Consider the following 17,081-nt stretch of genomic DNA (forward strand, 5'->3'; position numbering starts at 1 on the left):
CGTGTGAAGGAGATCAAGAGGAACAAAGTTCTAGTTATAAATTAAATAAGCCATGGTATATAATGTACAGTATGGGGTAGCAGTCAGTAATATATTAACCTTGTATGGTGACAGATGGTAACTAAACTTATTATAGTGATCATTTCATAATGCATATAATTTTGAATCACTACATTGTGCACATGAAACTAATATAAATTGAGGTAAATATACTTCATAAAATGTATAAATGTATGGATGTTAGAGTTGGACTGTGAAGAAAGCTGATCGCCGAAGAATTGATGCTTTTGAACTGTGGTGCTGGAGAAGATTCTTGAGAGTCCCTTGGACTGCAAGGAGATCCAACCAGTCCATTCTAAAGGAGATCAATCCTGGGTGTTCATTGGAAGGACTGATGCTAAAGCTGAAACTCCAGTACTTTGGCCACCTCATGAGACGAGTTGACTCACTGGAAAAGACTCTGATGCTGGGAGGGATTGGGGGTGGGAGAAGGGGACGACAGAGAATGAGATGGCTGGATGGCATCACCCAGTCGATGGACATGAGTTTGAGTGAACTCCGGGAGTCGGTGATGGACAGGGAGGCCTGGCCGCTGTGATTCATGGGGGCATTTTTTTTTTTTTTTCATAGAGAATATTTAATCACTTACTGTGATACCACAGAAATACCAAGAATCATAAAAGCGAAAAAAGAAAAACAAAAGCTGCTAGGTCGCACACAGTGGCGCCGGGGTTCTCCCGGTGGCTGCCGGCCCGCCGGGGTCACTGGCCGCGGTCCTGGGGCCTCTTGCCCTTGCCCTTCTTCTTCTTCTTGTCCTCCAGCCGCAGCATCAGGGCACACACACAGGCCGACACGCCGGCGATGGCCTTGGGCAGCTCGGTGCCCTTGCTCTACTTGTCCCTGTTGCGGTCATAGACCTGCACGGCCTTGGAGAAGGCCGTGTTCTTCCAGCTGTAGCCCCCCAGTATGTAGATGCGGCCCTCCCACACGGCCACGCCCGACTCGCTGTTGGCATGCAGCAGGGGCGCCATGCGTGTCCACTGGTTGCACTGCGGGCTGTAGGCCTCCACGGCCAGCACATCGAAGCGCTCCATGGACTCCAGGCTGTCATCGCTGCCGCCGATGGAGTAGATGCTGTCCCCCAGGCTGCACATGCTGTGCCAGCCGCGCGCCGTGCTCATGGGCCGCCGCTCCTCCCACACGTCCGTCCGGTGGTCGTAGCACAGCAGGTTCTTGTGGTAGGGGCCGATCTGGTAGTCGTGGCCCCCCGAGATGTACACAAAGTCCTTGTAGATGGTGCCCGCGTGGCCGTAGGTGAACCTTGGCAGGCCAGCTACGTAGGACCAGGAGTCGGTCTTTGGGCTGTAGGTCTCTACCGAGGAGAGCGCTCCGTTCTCATTCCGGCCGCCGACGGCCACCAGCATGTCCTCAATGGAGGCCAGGTAGAAATCCATGCGGCGCTGGTTCATGGAGGCCATCTTCATCCACTGTTTACAGCGGGGGTCATACCTATAAAGGAGATTGGAGGCCGCATCCCCTCCGTTGTCCCGCGAAAAGCTGCCGCGGGCGATGAAGATGAACCCCCCCAGCACGGCGACGCAGTGGTGGCTGCGCCGGGCCGAGAGGGGCGTCTCCTTGACTGCTGGCTCTGGGCGTCCAGGTAGCAGGTGTCGTCCCTGAGCTCCAGACACCGCTCGGAGACCTCGCCGCCCACAAAGAGCAGGCGCTCCTGGGTGGTGCGGAGGGCCGTGCGCTTGGTCTGCATGACAGGCTGGGCCTCCAGGTTGTTGTGGTAGCACACGGCCTCCTCGATGAAGCCCTCGCAGTTGGCCTCGCGCGGCAGCAGCGAGCACACACAGCGGGCTTGACGTGGTGCAGCAGGTCGTTCTTGGGTATGAGGGGGAAGTGGATGTTCTCCAGCACCTGGTAGGCGTGGGCCTCGAGCTCTGGCTGCTGCGTCAGCCTCTGCAGGGCGGCCTGCAGCAGGTCATGCTCGCACTCCCGCTGCACCTCGCTGCTGCCCAGGTAGGCGCACAACTTCTGCATGGAGATGTTCTGCAGGAACTCGGGTGTGAAGGACAGCGTCGGACACGACTGAGCGACTGAACTGAACTGAATGTATAAAGGGAATACTCTCTACTGTTTATGCTTTGTGGGTTTCAACTCTAAAACTTTGAAAAACAGAAAAGCTTGCCAACCATCTCATAGTAATCCATGATTAATTTCCACTACACATTTACTAAAATTCCTATCAGTGCCCAAGTAAGTACTCTTTTCTTAGATTCTTTTTGTGTAATACTAATCTTAAAGTACTCTCCATTTTGTCACACAGGTCAATTTTTTTTTTCAATTTAATCACACACAGGTAGCATATGTTTCATTAGGTTACTTTCTTTCTTTAGATAGATGTGAATTGTGTTTCGGTAAGAAAAGTTTTTAAGATTGTTCATTTGGAATGAAATCACATAAAAAACTGCATTCTTCCTGTCTTTGTAATAGTATTCAGGGCTTTCAAGTACAACGATTAGCTTTTTCTGTCTTGAATGAGACCACCTATACTTTAAGGTTAATTACTTACTGACAAAAAGTACTGTACTCCTTACAAGAGTACTTTTAAGAGCTGTAAAATTGAATAATGAGTCAGAGAATCTCTCAGTTCATCAGTCTGATAAGGATGTAGTCTTTCATATATGTCACCTCTTACTGACTTGGCTAATACCTTTGATTTAGAGCTTCCAAAAGTAATAATCACATCTTTGAAAGGATTAATTTGTAAGCCTCTTTGCCTGATATGTACTGTGTTAAAAATCACAAATCTCTGACTTTTCTCTCACTTGACCCATTTTTTAACAGAGTATACACTTTATACTACACTTTCTATTTAATCAAATACAGTACAAATCTTCCACAAGAATTAAGGCACTTTGTCATTAATGGAAAAAGAATATGTATGTACACAAAATCATAGTTAAATATTTTTGAGTGTTTTGAGTGTTTCTTTATTTAGCATTTAGCTGAATATGCATAATAATATTTTGCTGTTTGAAACCTTCATATTTTCCTATAAAATAGAGGAAAAATACTTGATTATCAATCTTCTAAATAACTAAAATTTCCCCTTAATTCCTTATATATATTTAGCCAAGAATCATGATTCAAACATGATTTAAATATGTAAACACAAAACTTGATTGACTCAATATCAATGAATTATTTCAATAAAGAAAAACTTTTAATAGTCATGTATGTTTCTAAGTTATTTAAAAAGAAAGCTATAGACCACATGGGGAAAATATGCATTCAGCATTATTAGAATTTTCATCTTTAAATAAATAGCAGATCACTGAAACAAATTTGTTACTCTCTGTATGACTATATGACATACAACAAAATTTCTCTGCATAATTCCCACTACTGAAGAAGGGAGAAAATCAGGTATAATGCAATCTAAATGCATTCCATGTAAACATTAGCAAATAATGTTTTATCATGTATTAGATTAATTGGTGACATTTATGAATACACAAATTTTCTCCAAAATGCTTCTTCAATTTCTATAAAATTATTTCTATTGAAATGTAATTTAGCACAATACTTTCATTCTGTTTACAGATTATAAACTATAAAATATGTCTATCCATAGATGCTTTCACTTAAATAAAATTTTAAATTATTAAGAAAATGAAATCAACTTTGAGTCTTTTTTCTAGGAAAGCAACTATTAAGTTATTTTAATGTGCAATCAAGATTCATGTACTTTTCAGTAGAAAGTTTCTATCAACATATTGGGAGAAAGGTAAATATTGGGTTTCCAAAGGATGTTTCTGTAACATCTTACAGAAAAAACAAACAAACCTTTTGGCCAACCCAATATTTTTCAAAGGCAACTGTGTTGTTTCACTATAAGTTCTGTATTTTTTATTTAAACATTATAATTGAAAATGAAGAAGGTATATTATTTATGATAATGTATAATCCTAGATTATATAGGACTCTTCTACTCTAAATTGCAGAAAAACAACTAAAATTAAATTAGCCAAAAGAAAATAAATTGATTGGTTTGTAAAACTGCAAAATCATGTCATGCTAAAGAATATATTTACATAATAAATGTTAATTGTCTGGACTGAATCAAGTAATCAATACTGAGTCAGTGATTTTACCTAGGGAAGTGAAATATTCTGATTGGCCAGAGCTAATTTAGGAAGAAGTAACAGGATAGCACAGGATGAGAATTAGAGAGAAGTAATTTCCAAAGGGAAAACTATCATTCTAGAAAAATTGAGAGCAGATGCCCTCTATGTCTACTATGATTTAGGGACCCTGGGGGGAAAATTTAATGAAGCATTATCCCTGTCCTTCATGGTTTCATATTGGAAAGACAGCAGAGTAAATGCACAACTGAAACTTAGTAAGTTATTGTATGTCTCATGTAATATTATCATAGATTCAATTGAAAATAAGTGTTTAGGACTTTGGATGACAGAAATTTAAAATACAGATGAAATAGTATGGCAATATGAAGGAATCTTTTTTAGAGTGATTATTCATCCTCCAAAAGGAGATTATAATTTGTTTCTATATATACATTCATCAATAAACAATGATCAGGATCTAAAGAGCACAAGTAGGCTAGGGAAAAAAAAACAAAAACACAGAGTTAAACACAAAGAAGAAAGTGTTTTTTTTTTAATTGTTATCATGCTAAATATAAACAGACATTTTACAGGATGACATTTTCCAGTAAAGTCACCCAAAATGAAGCCCAAGCAATTTCAAATACAAATACATACTAAAATAAGGTACTTAAACATACATTTCCCAAAATATGACAAGTAAAGGATACTGAAGGTTAAGAGAAGGATCAGCAGAAGAAAGAACACAGAAGGAAGGGTGAAGGCTGCCTGAACGGCCAGGAGCCATACATTCAACAACCCAAGCAGAGGGCATGATACCGTTAGTTTAACAGTCATAACACAATGTTTTAATTCCTCTTGTCTAAATACCTTGGAATGGAACTGCTGGTCTAGGTTACTGATTCACTACAAGGATCAAATGATAGATCAGACTCAAGTAAATCAGATTTCATACCTAATATCAAGTGACACTAATAATTTCAAAAACACAAATAAATCAGGAGGAAGGGTCTGAAACATCAGTGGCAGCTCCCCCAAGCCCTTCCTTTCTGAACAGGCATCCCCGTCCCCAAAAAACAGATGCAGACACCAAGTGATTTTTCTCTAGGCTTTGGAGGAGAGATTTTAATCCTTGAAACATCTCCATTTTATACTTTAGTTCACATGACATCTTTATGGAGCCAAATTTTAAGAATCCACAGATTCTGGATATACTTGCATAAACGGGAATATCCTTTTAAAAACTATCCACCATCCACTATAGACCATCCATCTAGCAAAATTTTGTTCAAGTCCTGTGGGCCCAGTTATAATACTGAAAGGAATTTGACTGGGTCAGTTTCTGCACCTGTAAGCATCCTTTGAACACCTGTTGCTTTATCTCCTCCCTCCACAGGAAGCTGTATGTTTCAATGTAGTAGAAACTGCCAACATATTTACAAAATTAGTTGAATAATTACACTTATGCACCCACAAAGAGTTATGGTTGCAATTGTTCCACAACCTCATAAACACAGTATATTGGCCTTTTAAAATTTCAGCTATTTCAATGGATAGGAAGTATATCTCACTGTGATTCTAATTTGCATTACCTTGCTGATTAGTGATAATTATCACATTTCTACATTTTTATTGACCATTCTTAATCTTATGTTACTCAAGTTCAAAAACGCAAAGATCATGGCATCGAGTCTCATCACATCATGGCAAATAGATGGGGAAACAGTGTAAACAGTGACAGACTTGATTTTTTCGGACTCCAAAAGCTCTGCAGATGGTGACTGCAGCCATGAAATTAAGACACTTGCTCCTTGGAAGAAAACCTATGTCAAACCTAGAGAGCGTATTAAAAAGTAGAGACATTACTTTGCAACAAAGGTCCGTCTAGTCAAAGCTATGGTTTTTCCAGTAATCATGTATGAATGTGAGAGTTGGACCATAAAGAAGGCTGACCGCAGAAAAATTAATGTGTTTTAACTGTGATGTTAGAGAAGACTTGTGAGAGTTCCTTGGACTGCAAGGAGATCAAACCGGTAAACAAGTCAAACCTGAATTTAAAATAAGTCAAACCTGACTATGTATTGGAAGGAAGGATGCTGAAGCTGAAGCTCCAATACTTTGGTCACCTGATGCGAAGAACTGACTCATTGGAAAACACCTAATGCTGGGAAAGACTGAAGGCAGGAGGGGAAGTGGAAGACAGAGGATGAGATGGTTGGATGAAATCACCAACTCAATGGACATGTGTTTGAACAAACTCTGGGAATTGTTGGACAGGGAAGCCTGGCGTGCTACAGTCCATGGGGTCGCAGAGTCAGACGTGACTGAGCAACTGAACAACGATGAATCTTATGTTAAGAAATGTATGTCCATGTCTCTTGCCTATTTTATTGTTATTTTTTCAGTTCAGTTCAGTTCAGTCACTCAGTCGTGTCCTATTCTTTGCTACCCCATGAATCACAGCACGCCAGGCCTCCCCGTCCATCACCCACTCCCGGAGTTCACTCTAACTCATGTCCATCAAGTCGGTGATGCCATCTAGCCATCTCAGCCTCTGTCGTCCCCTTCTCCTCCTGCCCTCAATCCTTCCCAGCATCAGGGTCTTTTCCAATGAGTCAGCTCTCCGCATCAGATGGTCAAAGTATTGGAGTTTCAGCTTCAACATCAGTCCTTCCAATGAACACCCAGGACTGATCTCCTTTAGGATGGACTGGTTGGATCTCTTTGCAGCCCAAGGGACAAGAGTCTTCTCCAACATCACAGTTGAAAAGCATCAATTCTTCAGCAGTCAGCTTTCTTTACAGTCCAACTCTGACATCCATACATGACTACCAGAAAAAATTTTTTTCCATATTTATTTTTTCCAAATTCTTTTTTCACATCCATACATGACTACTGTTATTTTTTACTTACCTGTAATTGATTTCAAGAAGTCACTTACACACTGTGGATCCTAGTGTTTGCTACATATATGTATGTAGTTATATCTATAATGTATGCATATAATATTTTATATAATCTTATATAATTATATATACATGATTCTGTATCTGTTTGTACAATTTTGTATATAATTATGTATATAATTTTGAAAAGTTTATTTAAAATCTTATAATTAGTGCTTTTTTGTCCTAAGAAATTTGTCTACTTCAAGTTCACAAAGATATTCTCCTATGTCTCTTTTTAGTGTATTTCTTATACACACATTTTTACGTTTTATCTCAAATTCATCTTCTCAGGCAATATGGGATTAGCATTGTAATTAGTGTTTTATTATACATATATTCAGTCTATCCAAGAATATATGATGAGAATTCCCTCCTTTACTTTATAAAATGTCTTGGCACCTTTGCCAAATTTATATTGAAAATGTCTAGAGGTTCTGTTGCTGAACCCCCTAATTGCTTCACTGATCTGTATCACTATCCACTCTTTGTGATAACTTTGATTTTCAGAAATATATTAGTGTCATATGTATTTAAAATAATAAAGTTAAATCAACAAGGATGGGGGAAAAATCCATAAGTGAATACAAATAGAAAATTTAAAGCAACTATATTTCAGATATAATTCAAATTGCATTTCAAATTTGTTAAACAAGTTTTCCAAGCTATAATAGAAGTGTGTATATTAGATCTTTAGAAAAAACAAAATCACCCCATTGCCTAAAATTAAGTTATGATAGACTATTTAACATTTTAAATATTACAAAGCATTCAATTTTGCTTTAATATTGCTCTTGCTTTTTCTTTGTCTCAAAGGAATATATGTCTCTGTGTTGTGAAGAAAACTTTTATATTTGAAAACAATTATGCATTTTCCTCAGGCTTTAGCACTGTGGCTTGACCCCTGGGAATTACTTCATGCTTGAGAGGTAACCAGTGTCCCTAGCTTCATGGCAGACACTGGAGTAGGTACTGAAAGAATCTACATTCAGAGTAAACATTAAATTCCTTTTTGCACTAGTATTTCAAATGTACATTTTTAGTATCATTATTCTACATGAAAAATAATTTTCTTATTTAGAGTATTGTTTTAATGAAGTAAGAAATAACTTAGCATCTACATTAATGAAACTTTTAAATTATATGGCTTTTATTCAAGGAACCATAGGAAAAGCGCAATGCCACCAAAAAAATATTTCTAGGAAAAAAAGAAACATCACATATACTGGCCTGACAAGCCATAAATTGAAGTATAAGAGAAATGCTATCATTCATAACAATCTCCATAGACAGTGGAGAATAATTGCTATTAGGGATGCACTAGGCCTGACATGCTGCAGTCCATAAAGAGTCAGCCACGACTGGGCAACTGAAGAACAACAATGCACTACAGTGAGGTTCAGCATGTCCTGTTCATAAAATCAGGCTGACTGTCAATCACAAACTTGATGGGTTATACAGTATTATTTCGAAAGCAGTGCCATTTTCAAGAGTAAAAAAAGGAAGGCGTCCTCTTTCTCTAGGTGATATTTCAGCTACTCTAATCATCTGGTCATTTCCTACCACTTAATACCAAATCATATCCACCAAAATCATCTGTCTATAATGTCCATGTAAAAACTGTGCCATGGTATATGAAAGCACAAAATAAAAAGTTTTAAGGTCTTTAAATACTAATTTTGTCCCTCTCCCCCAATATTTTCTCTCTTTTTCATTAGTTTGAAGCATACATAAATTCTAAATGAGAATTAGATTTTCTAAAGTCCAGGCTTTTTGTTTGATTTCAAAACACGCTGAGAATCAAAACAAGAGGTTTTAAAAAGCAGACTAGGAGTTCCTGGCTTAAAAAAAACAGGATAGTGGGGGCAGAAGATGACCCTCTTCTCAAAGGACTAGACAGTATTTATGGATTAGAAGTAAGAAAATAATTTTGAGGTTTTGAGTTTGAAGAATGTCAGAGGCTCGAGAATAACACTTTTGATTTGGGAAGATCATCATGAGAGAAAGGAATCAGAGTCAGTATTTATGTGTTAGGGCTGCCTTAAGCAAGTACCACAGACCATGGTTTTCTTGCTATCACCTGCATCCCAAAGTCCTCTGGTCATCCTGTCCTCTCATTAACGTGCCCAATTGTTCACCTGTCTGACTCTTTACAACCACATGGACTGTAGCCTGCCAGGCTACTCTATCCATGGGAATCCTCCAGGCAAAAATACTGGAATGGGTTGCCATTTCCTTCTCAAGACGATCTTCCTGACCCAGGTTCAAACCCACATCTCCTGCACTGGCAGGTGGGTTCTTTACCACTGAGTCACCTCATTAATAGCCTCCTTATTAATAGTCTAAGACTATGGGAGACTCTAAGAAGCAAACTCTTTAAAATATTGGTAACTCTTTTCTCAAAATGAAGTGTCATTGTGAAAGGACAGGCTCCATTTCTGGGTCTGAACATGACAGAATGGTGTAAAATAGTCCTTTCATGCCAGTCAGAATGGCTGCTATCCAAAAGTCTACATGCAATAAATGCTGGAGAGGGTGTGGAGAAAAGGGAACCCTCTTACACTGTTGGTGGGAATGCAAACTAGTACAGCCACTATGGAGAACAGTGTGGAGAGTCCTTAAAAAACTGGAAAACAACTGCCATATGACCCAGCAATCCTACTCCAGGGCATACACAATGAGGAAACCAGAATTGAAAGACACACATGTAACCCAACGTTCATCGCAGCACTGTTTATAATAGCCAGGACATGGAAGCAACCTAGATGTCCATCTGCAGACGAATGGATAAGAAAGCTCTGGTACATGTACACAATGGAATATTACTCAGCCATTAAAAAGAATACATTTGAATCAGTTCTAATGAGGTGGATGAAACTGGAGCCTATTATACAGAGTAAAGTAAGCCAGAAAGAAAAACACCAATACAGTATACTAACACATATATATGGAATTTAGAAAGATGATAACAATAACCCTGTATGTGAGACAGCAAAAGAGACACAGATGTATAGTCTTTTGGATGCTGTGGGAGAGGGTGAGGGTGGGAATATTTGGTAGAATGGCATTGAAACATGTATATTATCATATGTGAAAGGAATCAGTCCAGGTTTGATGCATGATACCAGATGCTAGGGGCTGGTGCACGGGGATGACCCAGAGGGATGATATGGGGAGGGAGGTGGAGAGGTGAGAGGGGGGATCAGGATGGGGAACACATTTACACCACGGGTGGATTCATGTCAATGTATGGCAAAACCACTACAATATTGTAATTAGCCTCCAATTAAAATAAATAAATTTATATTAAAAAGGAATTAAAAGTAAATAATTTCCATAGTTTGTCTATTTGAAGAAATAGACTTTTTTAAACTTCATATTTCTGGGTTTTAAGCTCTAGTTTAAATGGTTAGGAACCACTGCTTTCAGACAATCTGAATTTAAAGAGGCTAATGCCATTTGGTGATAGGGGCATATGCTTTTGATGTCAATTACACATTACATCACTTTACTGGAGAGCTCTTGGTTTAATGCATTTCTTTAGACTCTAAAACTGATGATACAAGAGATTAAATGTCTCTTATTTTGAGACTGGATGATTGTTAGTGTCCATCAAAACATTTCTCTTTGTGAGACCTAATGAATCTGGTCCTATGCCTTAGTACTGTGGCCATTAACCAATTACTGAACCCCAATCCTCTTCTCGTACCCATTTACTTTTAACACCAATCAGTTTAGTATTATTAACTGTCTACCTTGCAACTAGAGTTTGAGATATGCTCAATTTACCATAAATTGCACATTACCACTTGCCCTGAGGTACATAACTGAGAAATGCTGAATAGCAAAATCCCCTTGTACTTAAATCTGCCAGACACCAACAAAATTTCTAAAAATAGGCTACTTAAATTCTAATTGTATATTTGCAGCCTGTAGTACTACTCCTATTCATGATATTTCCTATTATGTTAGAGTTATGTCCATTCCTGTGACACACAAATGAAGAAAAACAGAAGAATCTGCTTCATTTCTGAAATACAGAATTACAAACAAGATAGGGATGATCCCTGTCCTAGGGATAATGCTGACATTTATTTCACCTGACACAGCTAACGACACAGAAATTTCTTGTAACAGAATACTATATGAAGACAAACCCTGTTTGACATGTGCAATTTTGAGGTATATTAAGGTGGTCGTTGGAATCATCGCAATTCCTATTTTTGTGTCCTTTCCCGAACCATAGATATTCTTCATTAAAACCAATATGAAAAGATTACATACATTTTTAAAAGCTATAAAAATTATACCATTTAATCAAAAGTATGCTTATTTTTCATGTACATATTGTTTCGAATTTGGTCATTTTAAATTTAAGTTATAGGCAATTTATCATAGTGTATATAATAACATATTAATGGCCTTTAGTATTTCTCAGTATCAATAGCAATACTAATAATTTATTTTCCACTTACTATGTGAAAGTGTTACTGTGCTAAGTGTTTTAGATTTGTAATGCTAGCCAATCTCAATTCTATGAGATGGCTCTCATCATTAACATATGAGTCATGAGAAAACTAATTCTGACTTACACAACAAGAGCATGCAAAGTTGATGACTATTGCAAATTCTGTCAGACATGAGAAGCCTTTAACCTAATCATGCTTTTTGGTAGCAAATTTCTGTTAACTTTTTCTTCTTTTAATTTTTCATTCCCAAATTTTGTAATGTGGCATACATCAGTTAGTTGTATAATTCACTAGTATTTTTAAAATGGTATCTGTAGAGACAATTTAATGAACAAAAAACTTCAAATTAAACTGATCATAATAATTTTTTATAGTTCTATTAAATATAAGGTTAATCAAATATTTGACAAGAAGCTTATTTAAACTTTCTGTGAAAAATTTAAACATTATAGGTAAAGCAGTATTTCTCTATGACCTTTGCAATTCCAGTCCTCAGATGTAACTACTGCTATATATTCAACTTAGCTGTGTATATATTTTTGTTTTGTCTATATTCCTAGACCACTCAGATTACAATAAAATAGGTGGACTTGTATATATTCATTTTGCCTCAGGGATTTTTTTTATAAGACCAACAGCAAACTTTACTATGACTGTCATTTCTAAAAGCCAGTGCTATTAAAAAGAGCCAGAGTTTATAGAAATAAGATCATATACCAGGTCTACGGCAGGACATCTACATAAGATACTTTTAGAATATTTCACTGTATAAGAAAATTATCAAAAACTTTCACTTCATGTGAAAAGACTCAGGAGTCAACTTGAGAAGGCTCCCATCAGTTAAATATGGAAATTTTAGAGCATCCAGAAAAGGTACTAACTGCATTTTATTCAAAAGTATCACATATATTTAAATCCTTGTTTTAATAATAATAATAATAATACAGAAAGCATTTCATTGGTCAATTTGAGGAATGCTAAAAAATGAAATATTATTTTGCAAATGGTAAGAAAAGGAAAAAAAAAACACATTTATACCTGCCTCTTCCCCAATTATCTGTAACTGAACTAAAGGCAAATAGAAGTTTGTATTTACAGAACATATAATAATAGAAGTAAGAATGCTATTACAGTTCCATTTTTCTAAACCTAATGACCTAATTAATCCAGACAATGGTCACCAATGGCTAATAATATCACAAAAAGTAAATGTACACAGATTACATATCACTCCCACAATGGAAGTTTGCAATATAACCTAGGAAGTAATTTTACTAAATAAAGGAATTCAATATGAAGCATATCAAGCCTCTAGAATAGGGATGCACAATAAAAAATTTTGTGTAGCAGGAAATATTCTGTATGTGCACTAGAGAAGCCATTAGTCACATGAGGCTACTAAATAGATGAGCACAGCTAGTGTAACGGAGAACCTGGAATTTTAATCGTAAAAGGTGAAAGAGGAGAGCTGGCTTTAAATTCAGCAGTCAAAAGACTAACAGTGTGGCAACTGGTCCTATCACTTCATGGCAAATAGATGGGGAAAATGTGGAAACAGTATCAGATTTCATTTTCTTGAGCTCCAAAATCAATGTGGATGGTGACTGAGCCACGAAATTAAAAGATGCTTGCTCCTTGGAAGAAAACCTATGTCAAACCTAGACAATGTATTAAAAAGCAGAGACATCACTTTGCCGACAACGATCCGTGTAGTCAAAGCTATGGTTTTTCTGGTAGTTATGTATGGAAGTAAGAGTTGGACCATAAAGAAGGCTGAGCGCTGAAGAATTGATGCCTTCAAACTGTGGTGCTGGAGAAGACTCTTGAGAGTCCCTTGGACAGCAAGGAGATCAAATCAGTCAATCCTGAAGGAAATTAACCCTGAATATTCATTGGAAGGGCTGGTATTGAATTTGAAGCTCCAATAACTTGGCCACCTGATATGAAGAGCAGACTCATTAGAAAAGACCTCCGTGTTAGGAAAAATTGAGGGCAAGAGGGGAAGGGGGCGACAGAGGATGAGATAGTTGGATGACATCACTAAGTCAACGGACATGAGTTTGAGCAAACTCAGGAAGATAGTGATGGACAGAGAAGCCTGGCAATGCAGTTCATGGGGTCTCAGAGTTGGATACAACTCTGAGAATGAACAACAATAACAAAATGTTAAATAACCTAAATTTAGCAATTTAAATTGTTTCTACTGACAAACCGGCCAACAGAGCTCTGGGTCAAAGTATCAAATTACAATTAATACACATATTAATACACATATGTATTAAAAGAAACTATAGAAATGCAAGCTGAAATATCCAGATTATGAAAAATTATATAATAAAAGTGATCCAGTTTTGTTAACAAAAACTTTTAAGAAAAAAATGAGAGATCGAAATGAAAATGTATTGAAGGACTTCCAAGGAGCAGCAAGTGATGATGTAAGATTTCAAAGTGTATTGAAGTCCATTGTCCACAGAAAAGTTGTGACTGGTCTATGCCAGTACCCCTGGAGAGAAGTAATGCCTTAGAGGGAATAGCGACATTGGACTTGTTCAGTTCAGTTCAGTCGCTCAGTCGTGTCCGACTCTCTGGGACCCCATGAATCACAGCACGCCAGGCCTCCCTGTCCATCACCAACTCCCCGAGTTCACTCAAACTCATGTCCACAGAGTCGGTGATGCCATCCAGCCATCTCATTCTCTGTCGTCCCCTTCTCCTCCCGCCCCCAACCTTTCCCAGCATCAGAGTCTTTTCCAGTGAGTCAACTCATCGCATGAGGTGGCCAAAGTATTGCAGTTTCAGCTTTAGCATCAGTCCTTCCAATGAACACCCAGGATTGATCTCCTCTAGAATGGACTGGTTGGATCTCCTTGCAGTATAAGGGACTTTCAAGAGTCTTCTCCGTTAGAGAGCCTAAAATTTAGGAAGTGGCTTCTCAAACTTTTCAAGGATTGTGGACCCATGAAACAGGTGATGGAAATAAAAGAATTACCGGACTTCAAAGGAATATTCAGTCTTAGTAATCACCTAGACAGGAAAGAGATGAGTTAGATTCTTTTCACATTAAAACATGAGAGAATATTCTATTGTTTGGAATGAATGAAAGGAGGAAATCCTAAAAATATTAATATTCAAAAGGTAAGTAACAGTAATAATGGCAAAAACAATATATTTGAATATATATTAATAACTTCTCTTGATGCTAATTATAGGTTAATATAATATTGTCAAACCTTCACAATTGTGGTTTTGTCTATGTTATAAATTAGAAACTGTAGTACCAAAAGACTAATATCCAGTTTACAAGGTTAAATACTTGGGCAATATTTTGGTTACTGGATGGAAGAGCCAAATCATTGGAAAAGACCCTGATGCTGGGAAAGATTGAGGGGAGGAGGAGAAGCGGGTCACAGATGATGAGATGGTTGGATGACATCACCAACTCAACAGACATATGTCAGAGCAAACTCCAGGAGATAGTGAAGGACAGGAAAGTCTGGCATGCTGTATTCCATGGTGTTGCAATGAATCAAACACGACTTAGCGACTGAAGAACAACACGTGGTTAAATAGCAGCTGAATAGTCTTCTGATCCTATGATCACATTTAAATGACTGAGTCTATATCCCATCAAGGTGAAATGTAAGTCGTAATCATTTGAAATGAATAACTTCAGAATAAGCATAGAGATACTCTACATATTCTTAACATGTAAGGCAAAAATGTATATTAACTGTATGTAAACATTTATATACATACAATTATAAATTATAACTGCAAGGAGATCCAACCAGTCCATTCGAAAGGAGATCAGTCCTGGTTGTTCATTGGAAGGACTAATGTTAAAGCTGGAACTCCAATACTTTGGCCATCTCATGCGAAGAGTTGACTCACTGGAAAAGACTCTGATGCTGGGAGGGATGGCGGGCAGGAGGAGAAGGGGACGACAGAGAATGAGATGGCTGGATGGCATCACCGACTCGATGGACATAGGTTTGGGTGGACTCCAGGATTTGGTGATAGACAGGGAGGCCTGGTGTGTTGTGATTCATGGGGTCGCAAAGAGTCGGACACGACTGAGCAACTGAACTGAACGGAACTGAAATGTTTGCATAAGTATACATATACAAATATAAATTATACATATACAGTTACTATAAATTTTTGTATATGTTTGTAAACATGTCTATGTATATATATAAACACATTTGTATATGTATATCTATATGAATGTTTATATAGTTAATATAAATGCTTGCCTCACATGATAAGAATATTGAGAATATCTGTTTATTCTTAAGTTATTCATTTCAAATGATTCAGTTCAGTTCAGTTCAGTCGCTCAGTCGTGTCCGACTCTCCACGACCCCATGAATCATAGCATGCCAGGCCTTATTTCACCTTGATGGGATATAGACAGCATCGCGGGCCGTGCCTTCTTGCTCCGAGTCAGGGGAGGGTCAGGCAGGACACGCTGGGCGACCAACAAGTGGGGCCATGCGTGCGCCGCGTGTGCACGCGGCCAAACCCCGTGGTGAGCCCACGAGGATGGGGACGCCTGGTCCTTCCCCAGTCCCGCCTGCCCTCGTTCCCGAGCTGCAGCCAGTGGCGGTGTGCGAGGCATAGGCTTGGGCCACCTGGATGGAGAGCGCGTCCCCAGCTTTGGGGTCGGGCTGGATGGAAGCCGGATCTGCCGAGGTCGACGGCTGGGATGAGTGGATGCGGCCCCTGCACGGTGCGCGGTGGGACTGGGTCGTGGGAGGCTCCGGGCGTGGCCGGGGCCAGCCGGCATCCCAGGCGTCACGGGACTGCCCTCGAGTGTGTGGCAGTTGTTTTCCTGGTGGTCCGGCAGTGCTGCGGTTTTCTCTGGTACCTGGACGCGCCCGCGCCCCTGTCCCGCGGCCCTCGCTGGGCCTGCTTGCCGCCCCTCCCCGGCGCTGCCGGCCTTCCCAGAGGCCCGCGTCGGTGACCGCCCGCGCCCTCTTCCCCTGTCTGGGACCGAGCCGGTCTCGCCTCATGTGGTTGTCGTCACCAGGCCTCCGCTGGCCGGTGGCGTCCCCGGACGGAGCAGCGCCCTCGGCCCCCAAGAAGCGGGGAGGCTGGCTGGGCACGGCGGGGTGCACGTGAGGGCCGTGGAGGCGCCGGGCCGCGACGGGTCAGCGTTCTCCCGGGCCGGCTGCGGCTCTGGGCGCGAGCCCCGCGAGGGCGACCAGCCGGGGGCCGGGGAGGCCAGTCGGCGTCCTGGTGCCGCGGGACCTCCCGTGTGCGGGAGGCCTCTGAGGCGAGACCCCGAGGAGCGCCCCGACGGCCAACTCGCTTCCGCGTCGTTTTGAACCAGCCCTGGAGCCCCTCGCGGAGGCGCGGCCACCGCACCTCCACCGCCGGTTCTGTGCCGCCACCGCGTCTTCCGCTAGGCCGGCCTGCGTGGCCGCTCGCCGTCGGTGCCCGTCTCCGTCCGCTACGTCCGTCCCGGCTGCCTGATCCCCGGGGCTCTGCCTTGGTGCGTCTCGCTTGCCCGGCGCCGCAGTCTGTCC

At 40.2% G+C, this 17,081-nt stretch overlaps 1 pseudogene; it reads right to left on the reverse strand.

The window, feature by feature from the left end:
* Positions 1 to 761: 761 nt before the first annotated feature.
* Positions 762 to 11,290, reverse strand: LOC129550993 (kelch-like protein 36 pseudogene; annotated as a pseudogene).
* Positions 11,291 to 17,081: the final 5,791 nt, after the last annotated feature.

The sequence above is a fragment of the Moschus berezovskii genome, chromosome 17 (genome assembly GCF_049115385.1).
Source record: "Moschus berezovskii isolate FMDL1 chromosome 17, NW_MosBer_1.0, whole genome shotgun sequence".
Classification (NCBI taxonomy): domain Eukaryota; kingdom Metazoa; phylum Chordata; class Mammalia; order Artiodactyla; family Moschidae; genus Moschus; species Moschus berezovskii.